Source organism: Manacus vitellinus, unplaced genomic scaffold (genome assembly GCF_001715985.3).
Source record: "Manacus vitellinus isolate BGI_N305 unplaced genomic scaffold, ASM171598v3 scaffold_6_pilon, whole genome shotgun sequence".
Taxonomy (NCBI): Eukaryota; Metazoa; Chordata; class Aves; order Passeriformes; family Pipridae; genus Manacus; species Manacus vitellinus.
In genome coordinates this window covers 39,583,094-39,606,549 of record NW_021940750.1, presented here as the reverse complement: position 1 = coordinate 39,606,549, position 23,456 = coordinate 39,583,094, and positions in this window count along the sequence as shown.

The following is a 23,456-nucleotide window of genomic DNA, read 5'->3' as shown; positions in this document are numbered from 1 at the left end:
ACTCCTCCACACAGGAATCACACACATATCTGGCTTTGATAACCTGGGTGCACAGGATTAATACAGCTCTGCAGAAACCTTCCCATGGCTCTGCAGATCTCTGGGACTTCCACCATCCCTGTCCTGTGTGACTGACTCAGACTGGAGCCTCCATTCAATATCTCATTAGAGAGGATTTTTTTATTTTTAGAGGGGTTACATATTATGAAGGAAAGTGCTTGTTTCTATAACCCAGATAATTACGTGAAACCAGGATTTCTCTGTTCGTTATTAGCATAATTTTTAAATCATTTGCAGGGAAATAAAAGTAGTGTCTGCAGTCCTGCTCATTTCCTAGACAAACATTCTTGTTAAATCCACATCCCTCATTTTAACTTCTTTTTTTCCTTTTTTTTCTCTTTTCTTAAAGCACTCGCGATCTTCCTAAATTTGGCTGTGGCACCATTTCATTTTGCTAATACCCCTTGAAACTGTTAACACTTTTTCCTGAATACTTTCCTAGTGGATGCGAAGCAAAAAGGAAGAAAGGCTACTGTCAAATTGATTAAGTGAAAGCTCATTAGAGAAAGTAACAAGAGGTAAAATCTGCATATGCATTGCAGAAATGTGTCTGATCTTGCTAAGTTGTGAAAAGACAAAATAAGCTCAAACCTCCTTGTGCTGTAAGTAGTTTCGGGGGAGATGGGGGCTGGGGATGGGAAGGGCTCCCAAATGTGTGTTACATTAAGGATTCCTCCTTAGAAATAGGCTGTAGAGCAGCCCCTGCTAACACCACTTCACTGAAGGGTTTGCCAGTGTTTTAACGACCAGCCCTGATTTACAGGGGGCTGTGCCTGTGTGGCAAAAATTCTCTCTTCCTTGAACCCTGACAAACAAGACCACAACACAAAACCCCTGAGCAACAATCCAACAAAACTGTTTAAATGGTGGTTCCTTAAAAGAAACCCACAATATAAAGTCAGGGGTAATTACTCTGTGTGTTCTCACTGCTGAAAAAACACCTTCCTATTTCCCTTTTTTTTTTTCTCTTCCAAGCATGGTTAGGTAATTTTTTTGACTTGAGATAGGGAAGATCTCACTTTAGGTTTAACAAGCTGACTGGTCGAATTATTGATGTTTGAAAATGAGCCTGATCAGCTCATCCTGAGGAGACTTAGAGGTACTGGCATGAGCTGGACATGTCATCCTTTGGGAGCACCCTGGGTAGGATCCAGGCTTGTGAGGATACTTCTGAGTCTTTCACTGTGAATCTCCATAGTACCCACTCCAAGGCCAGGCTGCTGCAAGGTCTGCAGAGGAATTTCATCTTTTCCCCCATAATTTTCCTCCCAGAACCAGGGATGTGTGCTTGGCCACGGGGATGCTTCTCTCTATTGCAATGTTTTGGGGTGTCTTCCCCAGCTTAGCTGAGCCCTGGTCAGAGTCTCCAACTGAGCACCCTGTGATGGCTGCAGACTAAACTGACTTTAATTTCTGAAAATATAGATCAAAATTCTAATGTGGCTTTGAATATGGACTATAAATCTCCTTCTACAGGCTTTTGTGTGACAGGCAGAAGGGGTCAACACCCAACACTTGCTGCCTGAGGTGAAAGTGTTACTAATACCTTAAATATCTTTGCTCTTAGACGTACAATCTAGAAGATTTTGTTTCTTCTACCTTCTTTTTTTTTTTTAAATAAATATATATCCCAATTAAAAGAGGTGAAAGAAGAGGAATACCAAAGTACCAAGCTAAAGTAACGTGATAACTTTGACCCTAATCCGTAAAAGACAGATATTTTACGCTTCAGGCTAAAACTCAAGGCTGACATCTAACCTGACACAAATATGCTGTTGCATGTAAGAGTCCTTGTTAAAAAAAAATTGCTGGGAATCCGCAGGCATAAGCCTGACAGCCCTAATTTAAATAGGAAAATGTATCTGTTTGGGAGGTAGACCACACGTCTCAAAGTTATGAAAGCAAACACCAATAATAACCATCTATGGCAGAGCATGTTCCTTGGAATGTGGAAATTACTGTATTACAACAAAGCTGTTGTTTCCACCAGGGTGTTCTGTAGCCTGGCTCATAATATTATGTATTTCGGCAGATCCTTGTAATTACAAATTTAAGTCTTAAATCCTCGGCTTTTCTTTATGTTCTTAAAGTACCCCTATAGGTATCCTCACTCCAAGCTTAAATCAGACCCAAAATACAAGGTGCAGTGGGGCTGGTTGAATTCCTGCACTTTATAATGATATTTATTAAGCTAGTTTTGAAGGGAAATGTTGAGCCGAGTGTTTTATTTAAATCCAATGGTACTCCTAAGCGCTCTGGAATTGTTTAATTAAAACCAAGGTGCACATTAATAAGAAAGGATATCATTTTGTCATTTATATATAATTTCTTGATTCTGTTAGGGGAATAAAAAATGAAGAAAGACCCCCAAAATATAAAGAGAAGGAAGGACCAGTAAGCCTGATAATAGCCCTCCATGGAGAAGAAATAAGTATACAACAGAAGAAAAGCACAGTGAGGAACATAATGTTAGTAAAACACTCTTAATGCTACACAAGCTGTAGAAAATGCTACTTTGCATTTGGGCTGCAGCATCGTTAACTGTGAGCAATTGAGTAAAGAGTGCACCTTTTAAACTAATTCCTTGTGCTGGAGACATAGCCACATCCAGAAGCCTACCTCATTAATATGCTATAGTGGTCAAATAGGAGATTAATAACAAAGTCACCTGCTAAACCTACAAGGAACCTGTTGATTAACAATAAGCTCCAAAAATAAGATACCAGCCTGCAAAGCAAAATCGAGTCCAAGGGCAACAAGTGCTTCTGTAATTTATTCCTTCTTTACACAAGGGCATAAAGCTCCCTTTATAACCGTGTTTTCAAGGCCCTGCTGTGAGCTGTAGGTGTGAGCTTTTCAGCTGATTTATTAATTTTAGTTTCAATCAAAGTGTCACCTGCAGACACAAAAATGTCGGCCTCGCCACAGAAAATACAGTAAAGAAAATAAAGGGGGGGGAAGGAAAGAGAGACAGAGGATAGAAAGGAAAAGACCAAAGGTTTTATTCTGAGAAACTCTGCCAGCAATTTTTTAATTTTTTTATTTATTTTTTTTTTTTCCACGTGAACACACCGGATGGCCTATTCTCCACGTAACCCAAATAATTCCCAGTCACATAATTAAAGGCAAAAAAAAAAAAAAAAAAAAAAAAAATTCCGAAATTAAACATTTTTGTCATACTTCAAAAGTCAGCCCCAGACCCGGGCAATGGCGCTAACCCGGCGGCTGCCAAAACAATCAGCCCCTGTTGTCAGTAGGGGGACATTCTCCCCAACCAACCGCCTGAACAACAAGTCCACTGAGCAAAATGTGCAAAAAATTCTCAATTAGTTGTCTTTATTTAGTGAACACTATGGGGTCCTCAACGGCGCTATAGAATTATGGCAGGAAAGCTGAGCTCTTCAGTGGCTTATTAGCATTCTCCGAGGGTTGGAGTGCTGCTGGTAGCAGACTGGTGCCTCCAAGAGCTGGTGGTGGGACCCCGGCACTCCTTCGGTTTTGTCCTTTTGTCCTTCCCAGCCAGCAGGAAGTATGGCCCCATGTCTGGGGTATTCTGGGATACCTTCGCCCCATTCACCGCTCGCAGGACCAGCAGCCTTTGTCAGTGGCCATGAGCATCCTTCTGGGCTGGAGAGCAAAACCTCTGGGTTTGCCATTAAAAAAGCCAACATTTAGAAAGTGGGTTTGCTCCTTGCTCCCCTCCTCTCCCCACCAGTTTTTCCCAAATGAACATCCCCCATCAACGGGCTGGGGCCGAAGAAGCCAAATGTTGTGCTGCCGTCCTTTTAAATTACATCAGATGTTATCGATACTCTGCTCCAGTGTTAAAGCAGAAGGCGGCAAAGAGGGGTAAATGGAAGCAGCTCCCTGTCCAATTCTTATCTTAATTTAAAGTGATTTTTTTTCCCCTTTTTTAATAAAAGAGAGGGGGAGCAAAAAAAGTTGGGTAGCGAGTGCTAGAAATGTCTTTTCTGAGAAAGAGGGTATTTGCTGCTTTAGGGAAAATGCTATCATTGACTAAATTAACAAGTTGTCTTATCAACTGCCATAAGCCTTGAAGTCTAATTAATTTAGTACTGATCAATAGCCTTGAATGAAACATTGATTTCTGCAGCTTTCCAGGGCTACAGCAGACACACATTCCCTGCTCCTTGCACGCTTCTCTCGTAGGAACCATGTGTTTGTGCCAGTAACATTTCTGTCACTGTCTTCAACATCCAGCAAGCATTTTAGGAATTAATTTCCATGAGAGACTTGATTAAAAAAATTATTTTAAAGAAAGAAAGTGGCTTGACAGGGGGCCCTGGGAAATCTCTCTTCTTGGAGTTTTATTCTGCTGTAAGAACCTACCTAAAGAGGGAAAAGATTCAGCAGTAGGTCGTGAAGTGGTGTAAAGCTTGGCAGAACTTAGAGATATTAGTGTGATTTTCCTCATTGGTGCCCACCAAAGGGTTGATTTCTTGGACACATACAATGGATTGAACAGTAGAATCTCTACTCTGCTTTCGAGGTAGACGCCTGCAGCTCTCCAAATGGCATGTTAAAAAAGTTACAGAATCCAATCCTCCACAGTCATTAAAATAAGAGCAAAGTCACTAGACACCAGCAGGTGAGCCTGAAATTATGGTTGCTCAACTGATGTGGGCATATTCAAGCTGCCATCCAGAGATGTGCCATGGCAGCCCATGGAAAACACTTCCGTAAGGGACAGAGGACACTTAGAGGACAGTGGTTTAAATTTCTTGAGAAGGAAAAGGAGACACTGAAGGAGTGCACAGGGCTGATGGAGAGGCTCTCAGGACCCCCACTGTGGTTTGGTTTCAGACCCAAAGTGGTGCATCCACACCATGCCAAGATGTGCAAACCCACAGACTCGAGTCCTCGCAGGTGGAGGAGGCACCATCAGCTGTGACTCTTTTGTGCCATCCTTGCCCAGGGTGGGTGTGGGGCTGGCCTTCCCCCAGGGAAACGGGCTCATTATTTGTGTCTACAAGCCCGAGGGAGAGCATCCCATCTGCTGGGATGAAGCCTTGGGGTTGAAGTCTGCCCTGGGCTGTGTCCCAGCAACACTCGTCGCTGATGGTGCTCCGCCTGCGGCGCTGGAACCCGGAGCCAGGGCACGGAGCTTCCTTGGCTTTTCAGAATCACTCACTGCCAAATCCATCTGGGCAAAATGAAGGGAAAAGATGAATTCAGAAGGTGGAGTTGCCTTCCTTGAATCTGATGGGAAGCACTTTGAAAGCCCCAGCAGAGCTGCTGAGGTGTGAGAGGGGTCAGAATCAGGCACTGAGTGCTTATATATTAGCTGAAATTCCAAACCTGTGCTAGCAGGACTCAAGCATTGTGACAGGTCTCCTCCAAACCCTTCACCTCCACCATTCTGCCTGGCTGAGGCACATCTCTCACTTTATTTCTTTATTCCATGTGTTCTCCTAGGGAAAAAGCCTCACAAACCTGAATCCTGTGGAAAAAAATAGAAGAGGGAGGGGGAATCACAATAGCAAAAATTCGACACCACAGAAGAATTACATTTAACCTTTACAAAATTTGGCCCTTTTAACTCAAAGTTGAAAAAAAAAAAGGAAACCAAAAAAAAAAAAACCACCACAAAAGTCCCTCTCCTAGTCTGTTTGGGGGCCTCCATGAGTTTCCATAGTACTTTACAAAAGATCTTTATTGAAGAAAAGATTGGACAAACTTTCCTTATATGTGTGGCCCTAGTCATTAATTGCCCCTGTCTTCTTTACCAAGGCCTTATTCCTATGTAAATACCCTTGCATAATGTTACAGGCTATTGTCAGCCCAGCGCCAGTCAGTCGCCACTTATATGCATTTTTATTTCAATCCGCTGCGCCGGAGAATGAAAAGATGTCTGGACTTAAGCTGTTTACCAACTGGGCCAAAGCTGCAGTGTAGAAGAACTGAAGAAAGCACCAGGCAACTGCAGGAACAGACTTGGACAATGCAAGCAGCCATTTTCAGTTGAGTTATTAACCTACCCTGAAACTCTTCTAATCTACGCCTTTTTTAAAGAACAAATGTACTGAACCAAACATGAATGAGCCAGGACTATTAAGAGAGAAATCCTCTAAAGGACTATTGAGAGCAACATAGGTTTGTAATCATTTTGTCTCAGTTGCCTGCTACCAACATTATCAATGATGAAAATGCTTGCTCAGTTGTGGGGGATTGTCTCGTAATTAAATGACAGCGCCGTACTGTAAAAGAACATGCAGAAACACAGGAGATACCGAGGGCTTTCAAACGAGCCGCCCGGAGAAAGGACTCGGAATGGGGATGGATTACAAACCAACTTGAAAAAAACTGAATTAAGGACATCGGGATCTTCCTTTTAAAACACAAGGACTTTTTTTTTTTTTTTTATTTAGGCTCGTCGGGGAAGGAGAAGTCGTACGAACGAGCACGTGGAATTCTTCGGATGAAAAGGAGCTGAAGTACGTGGAGGGAGTTTTTTTTTCTTCTTTAGGTTGGAAAGAAGTACAGAAATGGAAAATCGAACCCTCACATCCGCTCGCAGAAAAAGGAAAGGGAAAAAACTTATAAGTTTGCTGCAGGCTACATCTTTGTAGTGACTTAATGGCACTACAATCTACATAGTGTAGTATTAGCCTTAAGAAACTCTTGACTATTTGCATGCATATTAGAATCCAATGAGAGCTTAATAAGTGCATATATATGACAGAGGAAACATCTCATTGCATAGTTAAAGCTACAAAAAAACACTGAGGGAGGCAAAGTCTCAAGTTAATTACCATTACAATGCAATCAAGTACAGCAGTCATAGCTGAAATCCTTTTCTATTAAGACTGCTAGGCTCAACCTTGCCTCTGCAGGTCAGCTCCAGCACAGATAACCTTTCCAGCAGACAAATACATGTAAAATTGGCTCATCTAATTAAAAGCTCAGGGAGGTGTAGAAAAATACCAGCACATTGAGGCTGAGCAAATCACAGAGTACCCCCTCCAGCTGGATGAAGCTACAATATGTGGCTGCTGTTTGTTCTGGAAGGAAACTGAGTCACTTACCATTTCAATAGGTTAATCAATTGACAATTAAATGGAGAAATTGGTTAACTCTGCAACAATTAACATGACACTCTATTAAGTACACTTTCTAATTGCCACAGCTGCAAGTGAAAATTAACGTCTGTGTCAAAGAGGTTGGGCTGTTCCTGGTGGTGGCAAGGTAATAAAAGTAGCTTTAAAAGCCTGGTGTTCATTTTAGACCCTTAAGCACAGTGGGGAAAGGGCCCAGTGCTGAGCTCTATGGTTAGATACAGAGGGCCATGTATGTTTATTGAGTGTGTGTGTGTATCCATAGGGGTACTAAAATTCACTTGGGTATGTGCACATATCCCTAGCGTAATGCTGATCCCTTTAAAACAACTTTTAAAACCCCTTGTAAACTTCTTTGAGTATGAAAGGCCTATAATACACAAGTGGGGTGAGCAAATAGTGTGCCTGTCATTAAAGGTACACGTGGAAGTTTATTCCCTGGAAGCGTCCAAGGCCAGGTTGGACGGGGCTTGGAGGAACCTGGTCTAGTGGAAGGTGTTCCTGCCCATGGCAGAGGGTTGGAAGAGATGAGCTTTAAGGTCTCTCCCAACCCAAACCATTCTGTGATTCTATGGAAAGACACATAATTACAGCCACTCCCTCCCTCAAAAGATAAGAAGGAAATTAAAGTAACCAAATGGTCCAGTGTCTCTAGGATTGGTGCTTTGACGGCAATTTGGGAAGGTTCTGGTTTTGAAGAAATATTTAGTTGTGAATGCCTGGCCAGGAATCAGAGCAGGCACCAGCTGAGCCCTCCCAAATTTGATGGAAATGACGTTTGCTTTTCTAGAGACAGATATTTGTTTTAGAGCAAAAGGTGCTGAGCTGTGCAGGTTCAGTTCCCAGCTCTTCTGTGCAGCTCCTGGGTGCTTTGCTGAAAGTACAAGTAGGGTATAAAATACATGTATCTGGCACAGACAGTGCTCCTTGCTTAAAAACAATAGTGGTGGACCTGCTTCTCCCAGACCATCCTATGGACTATGTGTCCAGGGTGTTTGCTCAGCAGTGGCCATTGTGCACAGATCTCAGGTTGTTTGTCAATGTAAATAGCCACTGAATTCTTCATTTGATGACCTTTAATCTCTGTTCATTCACACTAAAAAGCAACAGCCCAAAGGTCCATCCACCAGAGCTCTTCTTCTGGTCAAAACACAGATATCCAGGACCTGGAGGAGCTGCTGTTCTGGAGGAGCCCCATCATCATTTAGGTGCCTTTTCTGGTTCTCAGCAATCTGCAGGCATGTGGTTGCATCTTTTGGGGTGTTCAGGGAAATCTGCTTTCTTGTGGATCCACCACCAGGATGGTCCACCTGTATCATGTGTAGGTGGTGGAGGATGAGAGTGTGACATGTCCTTGCATTTTACTGCTGCTTTCTGTCTGTTTTCTGCAGGCGTGGAGGGGTGGGAGGTGTCATGAGCAGAACAGAATATGCTGAGTTGGAAGGGACCAACAAGAATCATCCAGCCCAACTCCTGGCCCTGCATAGGACAGACCCAAGAGTCTCACCTTGTGCCTGAGAGCCTTGTCCAAATGCTCCTTGAGTTCTGTCAGCCTTGGGGCCGTGACCACTGCCCTGGGGAGCCTATTCAGTGCCCAACCACCCTCTGGGTGAAGAACCTTTTCCTAATATCCAACCTAAACCTCCCCTGTCACAGCTTCCTGCCGTTCCCTTGGGTCCTACCACTGTCTATCAAACACAGACCTCTGTAGCCAACCAGCTTATGCTGGAATAACCTGTTTCCTACAGGATATGGGGCACCTATATGGGACCCCAATACAAGAAGCCCTACAGGGACTTGCCAGGACACAGCCAGGGTTTCCCACAGTACATTCTATTACTTCCAAGCTCTGCTGTGAAAGAAGCAAAGCTGTAAATCCTCAAAGCTAATAGTGCTATAATAGTAATTATTTAGGGTTTTTTTATGATTATTATTTTGACCAAAAAAACCCAGGGAAAGACAAAAGGTTAAATCAGTAGCTGTTGTTCAGAAACCAAACCATGGGAATTACAGATTTCTGCAATGAGATGAGTTAAGCTAAAAGCCATATTAAGCAGTATTGCACATCTGCTACATTTTTTAATTCCTTATGTGTCCTTGCTGCTTATTGTTAAATGTGTTGTTGGGCTAATTGATAAAATCAAGCCCTAATATTTTAATTCAGCATGAATTCTCGACAGGCTGCAGAAATCCTTCCAGTTTGGCTTTTGAGAAACTTGTATCTGATGATAGGATTGAATTTTGCTGGGACAGCCTGTTAGCTGTTTCATTTCCCGGTGACAGAGAATTCAGATTTGTAACAGGCAGAAAAAGCCAAAGGGACAATGTCTGTTTATTTGCTTTGTGAACAAAGTCTGTTGTGGCAGCGGGGAGGAGAACAAGGTCTGCCAGGCTTTGCCATCCAGCCTTGGAGTACCTGCAGGAGAGGACTCCATGGGACTTGGTGTGGATGTCTGATGTGCACAGAGATGTGTCATTTGAAGAGGCTGCTTGGCTGGCAGCTTCCCAGAGAGCCCAGCAGAGATGGTGGCAGCAGTTCAGGCTAAATAAATAGCGAGGAGTGAGAGATCAGGGTGAAATCCCAGCTCAGAGGAGTCTGCTGTCGGCTTTGCCAGGCCAGCGCTCCTCCGCTGAAAAACCATCCTGGTTTTTTCAGCCTTCCTTGGAGAAATATGCTGAGCAGGCAGTGCAAATCTGTGATGCAACACCTGGAAAAAACCAGGAAAATCAGGAGTTTTCCCCTGTTTTTTCAGCTTCAGAGTCTCTGCTGCCACTCCTGCCCTAGTCGAGGGGAGGTTTGTCCCCGAGTGCCGTGGGTGTCATTGAACATATACTTCTAATTGCAGCTGCTTTCCCTCTAATTATAGCTCCGTTTGGTTAGGATTTTCCTCCAATCCCTCATTTCCCCTAAAGCAAACACCAGAGCACCAGAGTTGTAACCCCAGTGGGGACATTTATTAATAACCCCCTTGGCAAATAGGGAAAAAAAATCATTACGCTGTATTAGGCTCTGAAATATTTTCCCACTGCAAAGGCTAATTGATAAAACCAAGCAGACATTATGGGGCAATTAATGTTAAGATGAAAATAAACACCAGAGCAAAACAAAAACAGGCTGATGGAGAGTAGTTTTTTCTGGCTTCCAGGAGTTTCTTGCAAGTCAGAAATGAGATGCTGGTAAATAATCTGAGATTACCTTCCTAGAAAAGAAGAGATTAAATGGGGAATTGAAGGAAGGGATTCTTGCACATCTCTTCCAGTGAGAGTGGTTACAAGTCTTAAGGGTTTTTGCATGTCTTTCAAAAAAAACTTTCTATTTTGAAATTTTCTAACAACTTTTCCTCTCCTGTGGCTGGAATTGGCTTTTTTCCCCGCTTCCCAGAACAGTTCCATATTCTGCACTTCACTGTAGAAGTCAACCAACACAATCTAAGTGACTTTACAGTCCCACATCAAAATCCATGATGGTGTCAAGTTTAAATAATTAAAAAAGGGGAAAAGAGAAAAAAAATGAGGATTTATCATCCAAAATATTCCCTGCTTCAGATTTAAAATCGGTGTGAAAGCTCCTGCAGGGAAAGATGTTCAGGGAAAACCAAAATCTGGGGAAACTCTGAACTTATTCTGGGGGGATTATCTTTTTATTTGCTGTTTGTACAGCGTCAAACACCTTTGATCTTAACCTGTGTCCAGGGCTCACAGTTGCAAATAGTGAATGGCTCACAAACCAAATAGTGAATGACCAGTAAAGAACACACTGGTCCAGTCACACAGTCCATGCACTAACTCTGGGATGGGGAAGGGGATAATGAAGACACAGACAAACAAGACACTTCCTACCTGATATTTTATTCATTCATCAAACAGTATTACATATTCCCATCAATGCAGGCAGTGGGAATTTTGTGGAGCTGATTAAAAGCAGGCAGAAGGGAAAAAAGCAAAATAAACTCTTTGCTAACCAGCAGTTTTTATTTTATTTGTAAATTTTTACTCAGGTTAGGAAGGTTCTCTGCTCAGAGTGCAGAGCAAGTCTTGTATAAAGAGGAGGTGGGTGCAAGAAATCCTTCGCTTTATTCTTGCCTGTCTAGGGTTCAAAAAAGTCAAAATACCACATTCTTTAAATAATAATAATAAAAAAAGTTGGATGCATCCTGTCCCTATTTGAGGATTGTATACAGGCTGACAGAAAGGACTTGCCTTCTGCCTATCACAGCAGAGGTTTTTGGGTGTTTCTTGGGAAAATTCCTCCTATGCGTGCTGGGGCAAGCCATGTCATCTTCTAACCTCAGGAGGACTCCAGTGGGTATTGTGGGTCAGGTCTGTGTGTTGTTGCACTGCCAAGCAGGTCCTGAGGGACTTGTTTGTGCTGCATCCAGGGCGGGGCAGGACCTTTTAACCAGGCACTTCTTGACCCGTGATGAGCAGCTGGCCATTCCTGGAGTCAGCAGCCCAGAGGTAAACAGCTATTTAAAAGCAGATCCCTCTTTAACAGGCTGTGTTGGGGGGGGATAGGGGGTGGGTGGCATGTCCTCAGGCTGCCTGAGGGCAAACACACCTGCCCATTTACCTGGGACCCAGCTGAGGTTGTGCTTTGCTTCCTATAACATGTCAGGGGCAACAGTTCATGGTGGGCTGTGGTCCGATGATTTTAAGACACGTAGTTGCTCACTGTCCTTTCATTCACCTTTCTCACAGAGGCTGTGGGAGTCTTGTTCCTCCTGGAACATCTGGACTTCTGGGTGCAGATGCATTCCCTGGGAAGAGAAGCCTAAGTGGAGAACCAGAGCTGAAGGCGAGATTCAAATCTTCTTCACTTCATATGTGCCGGTCCAGCACTGAGGGGATGTCCTGGCAGCAGCTCATCCAACTCTGCTCACTTTGGAAGGGACTTTGGGAGTCTCCCAGGCCATCCTTGTTCATTTTGTGGATCCAAAATGCCACTTACACAGAGAGCAGCTTTGGGGTGAGTGCTAAAAGAGACTCCTGGTTGTATTGATGGCATCAGCTGGGCTCTGTTGTTGTGTGGTCTCAGATGCTGAGTTTTAAGAGGATGGGGTACAACAAGTGTTGGGACAAGGTGGGAGAGAAGGAATAAGCTGGTCATGGATATTCCTCTTACCAAATCAGTTGCAAACTGATCTCAGTGTGACATCCTAGATATGGACTAAGGATAATGGATTACAGCTTTTGCGTGTTTTAAACATGTGCAACTTGCATGAGGTCTTAGCACATGTGATTGGAGAAAAAATTGAAACTATAATGCCCAAACTTCAGGAAATAGTTAAAAGCTCTTTAACTCTTTCACAAAACTCAGTTGCAAAAAACCCCAAACCCCCAAAGAAACCAACAAAAAAAAAAGGGGGAGGAAGAAGTCAAAAGTGTGATATTTTGTGTCAGAGAAGGGAGAAACTGAGAACTGAGAAGGGATGTGCTGGGTGTTTTCAGAGAACAAGGGTGGTGACACCCCTGGGTGACCTCTCAGTCTCTGGCAGGCAGAGATTTCTTTCCCTTTCCCTGTACATCTTCAATGCTGTGGCTTTTATGCTGCCCTTCAGCTTTGTTCAGCCCTCTTCATTCCAATCTGGACACTTTCTCCCCTTCTTTGTGGGATCTTCAACAAAACCTGGAAGGAGTAACTGCACAGAACCTGCCATACTCTGCTGCTGCTTTTGCTGTACAAGGGAAGAGAATTGGAAGTGGAGACCCTTTCAGCTCTGCTTATAATGAGGACAACATGTTCCCAAGTTGGAAATGGCCTCAACTCTATTCAGACCTCCAGCACTGGAGCACCAGCTGGTAACCAGCATGGTTAAGGGAAGGCCAGATATTTCCCAAAGTCTCTCCTGCAGCTCTGCTACTAATAGAGGTTGAATTTTATGATCTTGGAAGTCCTTTCCAACCTTAATGATTCTAGATTCTAGACGGTGTGGAACTCACACCTTCTCTTAACACTTGTTGCTCTCTTCTGAGAGCTTGCGGCAATTGTTTTCCCCATCCCAGTTTGTGACCTATTTATCCATCCTTTCTTTTCCCACTTAGGACATTTCTCCAGGCAGCACCTTCAAGAGACAGGTGTTTCCATCCCAGTGATCTCCCATCACTGCTGAGCAGCTTCAGGCTTTGTTCCCACTATTAAAATGAATCTACCTTGCGTTCACTTGTGGGGGACATTCCTTGGTGCCCACAGTGAGCTTTAGGATCAATAATAAGACAAACCTAAGCCTGGGGTTTCGTCCCATGCATGAGCACAGGAAACTGAATCTGAACATAAGAAAACCTGGTTTTGCCATGAGGATGACTGACCACTGGATCAGGCTGCCCAGACAGGCTGTGGACTCTGCATCCGTGGAGATACTCAAAACCAGGCTGGACATGATCTTGGGCAGCCTGAGCTGCTCTTGGACAACCCTGCCAACATCAACTCTTCTGTGATCCTGGCAACCTCACTCCTTGAATATTTTGTAGTCTCTATGTCATGGAATCACAGAACCACGGAATGGTTGGGTTGGAAGGGACCTTGAGGACCATCTAGTTCAAACACCTGCCGTGGGCAGGGGCACCTTCCACTAGACCAGGTTGCTCAAGGCCCCCTCCAGGCTGGTTTTGAACATTTCCAGGGATTGGCCATCCCTAGCTTCTCTGGGCAAGAGAAGCTTCTCTGGGCCATCCTCTAGCTTCTCTCCTTACCCCTTCTCTCCACTTTCTCCCACTCCTGATTTTTTCTGTTTCATCTGACTCCTGCTGGAAGCTCTATCTCTCCATTTTCTCCTCCACCACTCACATCCTGCCACTTTCTGGCCTCTTAGACATCGGTTTGGATTTGTTTGTGCTGCCTATTTTTTCCAGTGATCTTCCCAGCTCCAGCACACTTCAGAGCAAAGTACAGAGGATCTAAGCAAGACCAGAAAAGCATTATCACAAACACAATTTATTATGTAGAAATGGTGCTCCATAGTTAATACACAGCAGTCACACTTGTCCCTGCTCATTGCAGGGAAAAAGGAGTAGATGACCTTTAAAGGTTCCTTCCAACTCAGTTTATTCTATGGTTCTATGACTGCCAAAAGGCACTTGCTTTAGAAATCAGTGGCCAGTATATCTAATGTGATATATATGTGGGAGTTTGCTCCATAAAACAGCCAAAGGTCTGGAGTGGAATTTTAGGGATGTGACTGGTGGTCCCTTGCTCCGTGTCTGAGCTCATTTTCTCTGGTCCTGGACATCAAGGGAGCACCGTGGTGGTTCTGAGTCACCCTGCCCATAGGTGAGGGTGCCCTACTGAGGGCTGGGGACAGGAGGAGGGCACCTGCATTTCATCTGACCATCTCTCTCTGTATGCCTCAGGGATATTTGTGCTGCTTTTTTTTGTGCCTGGGACCCGAACCAAGAACCTTTTTAGGACGCTAATGGAAGTGGAAGAGTTTATTTAGCCAAGCTATTAGTATTTTGGGATATTTCTGTGCTGCCTTATCCGCTCAAAAAGAGGCAGACTGCTTAAAATACTCAATATTTAGAAAAGCTTGTTTCGTCTCTCTTGTCTTATGTTATTGGTGTGGAATATTCCCTTCTTAAGCACACTGCAGTAATATTAGATAATTACTTAGCTCATTTTTCTATATGGGTTTTGGTAATTCATAATTGTCTCAGAGCTGAGGAAATGTTTCCTTTAAGAAGGTTAAACAAAGAGTTTATTGACATTAGTGAAGATTGGTTAAAGAAAACATTATTAAATAAAAGAAGCTTTATTTAAACACTAAATTAATCATTTAAAGGCAAATTAGAGGTCGTAACTCCTCCTAAATAAATAATGTTAAACAATAATTAGATATCCATTTTAGATTACAGGCAAGCACTTGGGTTCAGTGGGCTGAAAAACAAGTTTCTTCTCATCTCTTCAAATTTGTTCAATATACATAATTAAAGCGAACCACTGCCCCGCTTAAATTTCCCATTCTGAGATTAAAAAAAGATTCCGTTTGTAACTGTGTGTCATATTCGCCATTAGACGATAAAACATCTTTAAAGCTTCACTTTCATGTAAACAGAAGAAAAGATGAGAGCATCCGGAGAGATCCCCGGCAGTGGAAATCGATTCTCCTAAGCTACTGGTTACAGTTATCAATCTTATCAAACAGGCCGATGCATGAGTGCCCTCAGCCACTTTGATTTGTATGATCTCCCTTTGCCAGAGTTAACCTTCCCCACGTTCCTGCGTGTGCAATAGGCACTATCTGGGCTATAATTACACTCCCTTTCATTAGCTCTCTTAGTCATCTCTTAAGTGCGAGATAAAAATAAAAAAAACCCAACATTTTCCTTTCTCGTTTCATTACGGGTTTTTTTAAATTTTATTTAATTTTTTTTTTTTTTGGTAGGGTCCAATTAGTTTCAGTTGCAGTTTGCTACGAATATGAACCAACCTTGCCCCTTATCATCCTTTTTTCAAAGAGGGATTTGGGACAGGCAGTCACAAGCCCAGAGTCCTGCACCTCACCACCGCTGGGTTTGCGTTAGACCTCCTCGGAATGACGGTGGCTGCTGGGCGTTTACAGGGACCACACCACCACCCTCCAGAACATTCCGTGGGCTTTGCTGGCCCCGGTGCCAGCCAGCTTCATAGAAAGCACTGGGGATTTTTGCCCGCCGTGGTGCGAGTGTTAAGGAGTCAGGCTGATGAAATCCGACGTTAGCGCTGATAAATGATGACTCCACCGAAAGCAGCCTCGGAGGCTGATGGCAACATCAAACAGCCCAGCAGATTTCCCTCTCTATTAAGGGATTGCCCTGCAAAGAAGCAGGAGTGGTGGAGAGGGGAAAGCTGGATGCTCTGGCAACATTTTACACAAATCTGCCACCTGTGAGCGAGGTGTTCTGCACCGAGTTTCTCCGCTCTGGCCTTTGCGACATCTGATTTTAGGGTGATACCGGTGCTGTCAAAATGATTCTGCTTTGTAGATGTTGTGAGCTCATATTGCCTGGCTAATTGCACCCTCCTCGTTAGCCTGGCCTCCAGTTGTTTCCCACACCTCTACCTGGCACCCAGCCTCCTGCTCAGCCCTCTTGCATTGCTGTGACTGAGGTGAACATGACTTCGCATTATACTAAAATATATATTTCACCTTTTTTCTTGCTGCTTCCTTTTCTCTTATTTTAAAATGAAAATGACGGGTTCTAGAGACATTTTTAACCCCTGCATACGTTATCTCATGCCTCACACAGATCTTCAGGGTCCGCAGCAGTGGTAGGGATCGCAGATTTCCTTTAAATCCATATTCTAGGAAGAATAACCTCACAGGGAAAAGTTGTTTTGTACAACCTCGATACCTCTCATTAGCTACTGAACACAAAGGAACGAAACAGGACTTTTCTGATTATTTTAGTGTTTTTTTTCCCCCTTAACTACTGAATTTACACACAAAAAAGAAAGGCACTTTGTATTTAAGGTTAATCAAGTTTCAGTACAATTTTTTGCAAACTGGAATCACACTAATCTTTTTTTTCTTGCTCTAATGTGTGGCTGTTGAAATCCTTAGCTGTGATAAATTAAGCTACTTATTAATCTAATTATCGTACATTCATCCTAGAAACTTTCATGTGACTTGAAAAGGCTATTCAACCTTTTCCCTCCCCTCCTAGAAAGGGCTCAACCTTGCACCAATTAAGATCATTCTGAAGTAATGCTTTAAAAAAGCTTTCTTTAATCACCCAGTGGAACATGGGCTGATGGTAAGCAAACTAAAAGCTGTGAGAAAAGTTTACCTTACCTTTAAGTCTGGACATTTTTGAGTTGGAAGAGGAAGGTCTAATTGTGGTGTTCCTCTCTTCCTCCTCTTCTCTGCCCTCCCAAATAAATCTGTAAAATTATTTAGCAAAAGAAAAGTTGTGGCTGACACCTCTGGCTTTTCTCTGAGCGGAGCAAAGAACAAGATGGGAAGATGTGCTTGAATAAAACCCGTCAGGTCTAATTCAGTATTGGCTTAATGGGAAGTTCCTGACTCCCAGAGTATATATTAACCATTCAGATTTTATAGATATTGCTTTGTTTTAAAGCCTTATCTGTTGATATAAAAACATCCTGATTCCCAAGTACCCAACAGATTAAAAAAAAGGAGGGAAAAAACCCACCCGAGAACGGAAAAGAAATAGGTTGCAAGTGTGTCCTGTCTTTAAAAATCCATTCATCGCCAAATGGTTTTGTTACTTTTTCTTAATAACCACATAAATGGAGCTATTTTATATTCAAATTAAACTAGGTATTAATTTGAATGCAAAGCAGCTCAGTTTGTGCCGTTTCAATGACAGGTTTACCCCCAGACAGAATTTATGAACAGCCCGATGTGGGGGAAGTCGGCTCCTGCTCCTCACCCCCTCTCCGTGCCTTGCAAACTTGCTAACTGTGAATAGTTTTTGAAGTGAAGATTAAAAGAGTGGAATTATAAAGTATAATTACATTTTATTGAAACTCTAGAAATCTAGAAAAAAAATTCAGCAGGAAACTTTTAGTGAAACATGATGTGTTGTCATTATCATTAAAAGATAAAAGTTCCATACTGTTTTTATCTGTTTATTTGGAAGAAATCCAGCCTTTGCAGTTACGCAGGAAACAAAAAACTGGAATGCAGGAGTAATTATTAAAACTGTGTGATTTGTTATCTCAGCTACTGTCTTTCCAAATGGTAATGCGATATCAGCAGCTGCAGACGGTCGCTGATTTCCTCTATTAGTAAACAAGTGCTTTGGAGACCTGTGTGAGGCACTTTAAGCCCACTACTCCCCGAAGTGCTGTCAGGCTTAACTACTAATCCATGGTATTTCAGAGCACTGGAAATTCATCTTTATAAAACCTGAACAAAAAAGGGAAAAAGCCTGGAGGGCAGGAGCTCCCTCTGGTGAGACAAATGACATGTTCATTTATTAATGAAACAATAACCCTGGAAAGAGGATCAAAGCACATTCCATCCTCACTTTACAATCCCCAATTTTCTCAGGCCATACCATTTAATTGAGCCATGACAATGGAATACTTAATTGTTGCGTTAAAGTTTGAAGAAGCGACTTCTTCAGAATCGATGTTCATTTCTGGATTATGACAGTATAATGTCACCAGCTTGTAGCTGCTGGAATTTTATTTACTCTCTTTCTTTTACGCAGAGAGAGAGAGAGAGAGAGAGAGAAAGAGCTCATTTTATTCCTATACCAAAGGCCTCTTATCCCCACCCATGAGCAGGGCTGTGTGTACCTGTACTGTAGGTAAAGCCTGGCTGCTGGCCCGTGGCCATGCCTTGGTTGTGCCCAGGGGAACAAGGCTGGGGGTGATTTTTGTGGCAGAAGGAGAAATGTAGAGGGTGCAGCACCTTGGAAAGGTAAAAAAAAAAATAAATCAGCTTTTGATTTAAGATTAAAAAAAAAGGCTGAAATAGGGAGCTGGCCTCTGTGAACACGTGTCTCTGTGAGCACCAGTGAGGTCCCCGAGCTGTCCACAGGATCCTCTGGTGCTTGAAGCTCTGCTCAAACATCACACTTTCCTGAATCCAGGCCACAGGCAGGTCCTAGTCCATCCTAATTCTTGGAGCCAGTATTGCTCCAATGCCACCCCTCATTGAGCAGGTCTATGATTACACTGCCAGCCTGCCCACCCTGCTTTGCCTGTGCTTTACTCTCTCCCAGTACTTAAAACACATGGATGCCTCTGTTTTTGGGAATGCTTAAAGGGCTTTTGATTTTCACCCTGATTTCATATAAGCTCTCTGGTTCTTTCCTGGGGGCTCCCATTGTCTGTCACCAAAGTTCTGAGGCAAAAGGACCATCCTTCTGCTTTTGTGTCCAGCTGACTCTGGGATCCCCAATATTTTGAAAGGACATAAAGAAAACAGAGGAGCTCAAAATAAAAGCCAGGTTTCCAAAAAAACCATAATATCTTCTGAAATGAATACATGCCACATCTGTCCCTCCAAGTGTCCTTTCCCTGCCACCTGATTTTATCAAAGTTCTTATTGGTGACTCTTTTTATATAATTGATATTTACCGACTCAATATCCAGCAGTGATTGACTGAATTATTTTCCTTTAACCTGATTTTAACTTAAACGCCATTTTCTGGGTGCCTGTAAAGAAGCAGCTAGAAAGGCTATCATGCACGAGTGTCTGCTACCTTTAAATTAATACATTATGTTTTATTAATTCTTCTTATGACATGTATTGTAATACACTTGCATGTACATAGGCCTATCGTATAAGAACCCTGAGGCACTTACAAACATTAACTAAGCCTTACAATCTTCTTACTTTGGGTAAACAGGGACAGAGGGAGGTTAAGTCTGTCATCCTGACAGCTCTGTACAGAGCTGGGTGCAGAACTGCTGTATCCTGACACCTTATAGGCTCTGGAGAGCTCACCCTGTAGGATGGGTGTTGCTCCCCAGAGGATGGCTAATGCACCCCATAGGATGGCTAGTGCTCCCCATTCCTCCATAGGTGGTGGAAGTGGTTTGCAGGGCTGGAGAAATGGCTCAGGATCTCAAAGGAATCACAGGTGATTTGCCTGTACTTATGCATATTTCCCCTCCGTCCTTACCTGACTCGAGCAATGGCCTAGATATTGGCTGTACAAGAAGTGAGTAAACCCTGGTTGCTCAGGAGAAGCACATATCAGTCTTAAGATTGGTTCAAAAGGGGTAATAAAGAAAGACAGAGCTGTTGAGAAATCCACCTAAGCAACAGGTCAGCCCTGGGGAGTGTAAGTGTGTCCTAAAGGTCCTACAGACTGAAATGTCTGTAGGATTTAATAGAAAACATGACCCACCCCCTTTTTCTGTTCTAAACACTAAGTGCTGAATTAGAAATGGGGTGGGATGGGCACCCTTTGGCACTTGAGCATCATAGGATACATAACACTCTTCAAAGAAATATATCACACTGCAGGGTGTAGCCTGGGGGGTCCCTCCATGTAGGTCAGGTGAAGTCCTGCTGCATTCCTGACATGGAAACGATCAGATGAGGAAGTCTGAGTGAATGAATTGTGTAACAAAGCCCAAAAGGACTCTATTTTTTTTTTTTTTCCCATGGAGTATTAAGAAATCTGTGCAAAAATCCCCTGCCTTCCGGAGGGCACTGCGTGACAAGCACTGTGCTATTTCCAGGGTGGCTGTGAACTGCTGTCCTTTCATTTCTTTCCTTCTCTGTGTTCCACAGAAGGGTTTGGCTGACCCATCCCCTCAGGGGGAACATCAGGATACCCCAAATATTTGGTGGCAGGGACCAAAGGGAATAAAATCCACCCTGGATCCCTCTGCACGAGGCCAGGCGGGGCTGGTCCTGAGTCCTCCTCTGCCCACGGGGTGCTCTCTGGTAGATCTTTCCGTGCCCGAGATTCTCCTTCCACCAGCAAAAATTGTTTGGTTTTGCCCAGATAATGAGAGGAAAGGCCACACTGAAAGGAATGGATATCCCTTCCAGGAGGACAGGAGTGAGAGCCCATGCCAGGGGCTTGGAGAGGAGGGTGAAGTCTGACCAGCAGCACGAGCTAAGTCCTTCCGTCCCAGCTTGCGTAGGTGAACCCGGCTCCTCCTGCCCTGCCCCTTACCTATTGAGTCCCTGGAAATCCGATTACAGATCCAGGCCAGCCGTACGTGCAGCCAAGCAATTACATTGTTTTTCCTCCGCTGCAGCTCGGTGGGTTGGTTCTGCAGTCGAGGTTTACAGGAAAACAGAATTTTAAGACAAAAAAAGGAAGTGCTTGATGATATTTGTATTACGGAGACGGCTTACAGTGCTGGATATTAATGTTCTGTTCGGTGGTGATTAAGGGTTCCAGTTGAGGCTGGATGATTTATTATGTTTTACTGAGATAGAATAAGAGCTGGGAAATGGAGGGAACGGGAAAAGACAGAGAGGGGAGGTGTGGTGATGCCTGTGTTACAGCTGGGGAGCTGAGGTGTGGGATGAATAAATCCCTGCTCCTACAAGGATGTAGTTCTGCCCATGCATTCATGTCCAACCCAGGCCATTCTATGATTGATATGATATGATATGATAGATGATATGATATGACATGGTATGAGATATGATATATGGTATTTGGTATATGATATGATATGATATATGATATGATACTATATGATATTTTCCATGCACAAAATGAAACCTGTGGCCATCTCTGGCAACGACATCAAAGAAGTTCAACCAAGGTCACAGCACGGAGGAGAAAGGACCCCCCAGGCTCTCACCAGAGCTTTCCCACCCTCCCTAGGCTGGACCCCTGAGCTTTCCCATCCTGGAATGGGTTTTAATGCTGTTCCCATTTGGACAGCACCCAGGGAGGTTTTGGACAGCTGGCTTTGGAGTGGGGCATGGCAAAGGCATAACTTCCCAGCAGGGAACAGGTGAGCTTATGGAACTGCAGAGGAAATGTTTTCTCGCAGAAGTTTAAGACAATAAACTCGACTGAGTGAGCAGACACCAGGAAGAAATATTTAATTATCCTTCTCACCATTATGAGGAACTTCTGCCACTCTTCAGGTTATTATACAGTAAATAACCAGTTTTCTAAAGGACAGAGCTGTTTTAATTATATGACAATGAATGCATAATTATTATGTTTGTTAGGAATGAATCACAAGACAACAGACTTGATATTGCTGCTCTAGTTAGTGCATCTTAATTACTTTTTCATTTATTTTGCATATAAAAGCTATTTGCTAATTGTCTTTGCTGTAAATATGCAAAATATAATTAGTCATTCATAATTCTTTATGTGTTATCTAACTGTACATTTGTTACTGAGGAATGTATATTAAAGTTTGCATATTTAATGGGTTTTTGTGGCATAGAATATTTTTGCACAAAGTTTTCAGGAAATATTAGAGACATCATTTAAACCTTCTTTTAACCCCTTTCCCTATGCAAACTAATGTTTCCCAGAAAGACTAGATATTGATAAATTAAACCCCCTGGAAATCCATTTCTGTTTTCTAAACACACAATATAAATCCAGTGCTGATGATATGAAATGCCTCTTGGTCTCAAACTGAAACCAGAGATTAGAACCTGTTAAAAGTATTGCAAGTTGGTCTCTGCAGTGAATTTAAACTGCAAGTACAGAGTTGCAAATGCATTTGAGTTGTGTAACAAGATCAAGTGCATTTATGTTGCTGTAGGTGGGTTACTGTGATAGAAGAATCTGATGGCAATATGTGGTTTAGAGGCTGTTGATCAGGGCAAGAGCTTCCTTATTATTGTAGGACTAATTTTTGCCAAATAATAAAATATACCAGACTTGAAATCTTAATTTTGCTCTTTCACTCTGGCACTTGTTGGATCTCTCCTTAGTTGCATTGCTCGCCCTGAGCTGGAAAACCACTGTGCCTTTCCTTCTTTATGCCTTTTTTTTCCCCCCCCCAAGGCTCAGACTGGTTCCATCTGTAATTAGCGCTCCGTAAGGCAGTTCCTGGGAATGTTTTACCTCGTGATTGGGTTCATTGCAGAGATGGACCGGTTAAAATGGGCTGTGTGTCTCTGGAAGTTGAATTAAAGTCCAGGTCTCGAGGACCTCAGCAGATAATCACACATTATCTGCTCCCTCGTCGCGGCGAAGCGCTGCCGGTTCACTCTCCCGATGCATGTCACATTCTACATTTTTTTCATCTCAAAACATTTGATTTACTATCCGGTTGTACTGTTAATCCCATGTCATGACACTCCTATTCACTCCTGCTTTTCAACTGAAAGCAGCTTCCTATGAAGATAAAGCTAGGTAAAATCTATTGTAGAGGGAAGAATAACTTGAATGCGGCTATCATATCGAAAAGAAAACACACTCCTCCACTCTTCACCCTTTAGATGCTCTGAATACTTTTCTTAATGATGAAGTCAAATAGAATAGCCACTGAGAATGCAAGCCATGGTTATTTATTTTTTTTTTCCCCTTCGGAACTAATCCTGCTCTGTGATTCTGTAATTGTTCTTATTTACGTTGGGCAAATCTTTTTAAACTAACATATATAAAAAACCAGAGTGACAGTAGGGTATAAATTAGAAAAAAAAAAAACCAACCCAGCTAACATGCTTCAGTAAATTGTGAGATGAATAAATCATACATATCCCTACTTATCAAACAAGTATTTAGAAGCAAATTTAAATAATGCTGTTTAATGCTGGCACTTGCATAAACCCCACAACTGCCAGTGACATTTTTCTCCAGAAGTTGACTACTTGAGCTATAGATTAAAAAACATACATTTTATGCATCTAGCACAGGGCAAAAAAAATCCACCACTCAACTGCTTCAAATGACTTTCCCCTTGCACACAGAAGCTGTGCA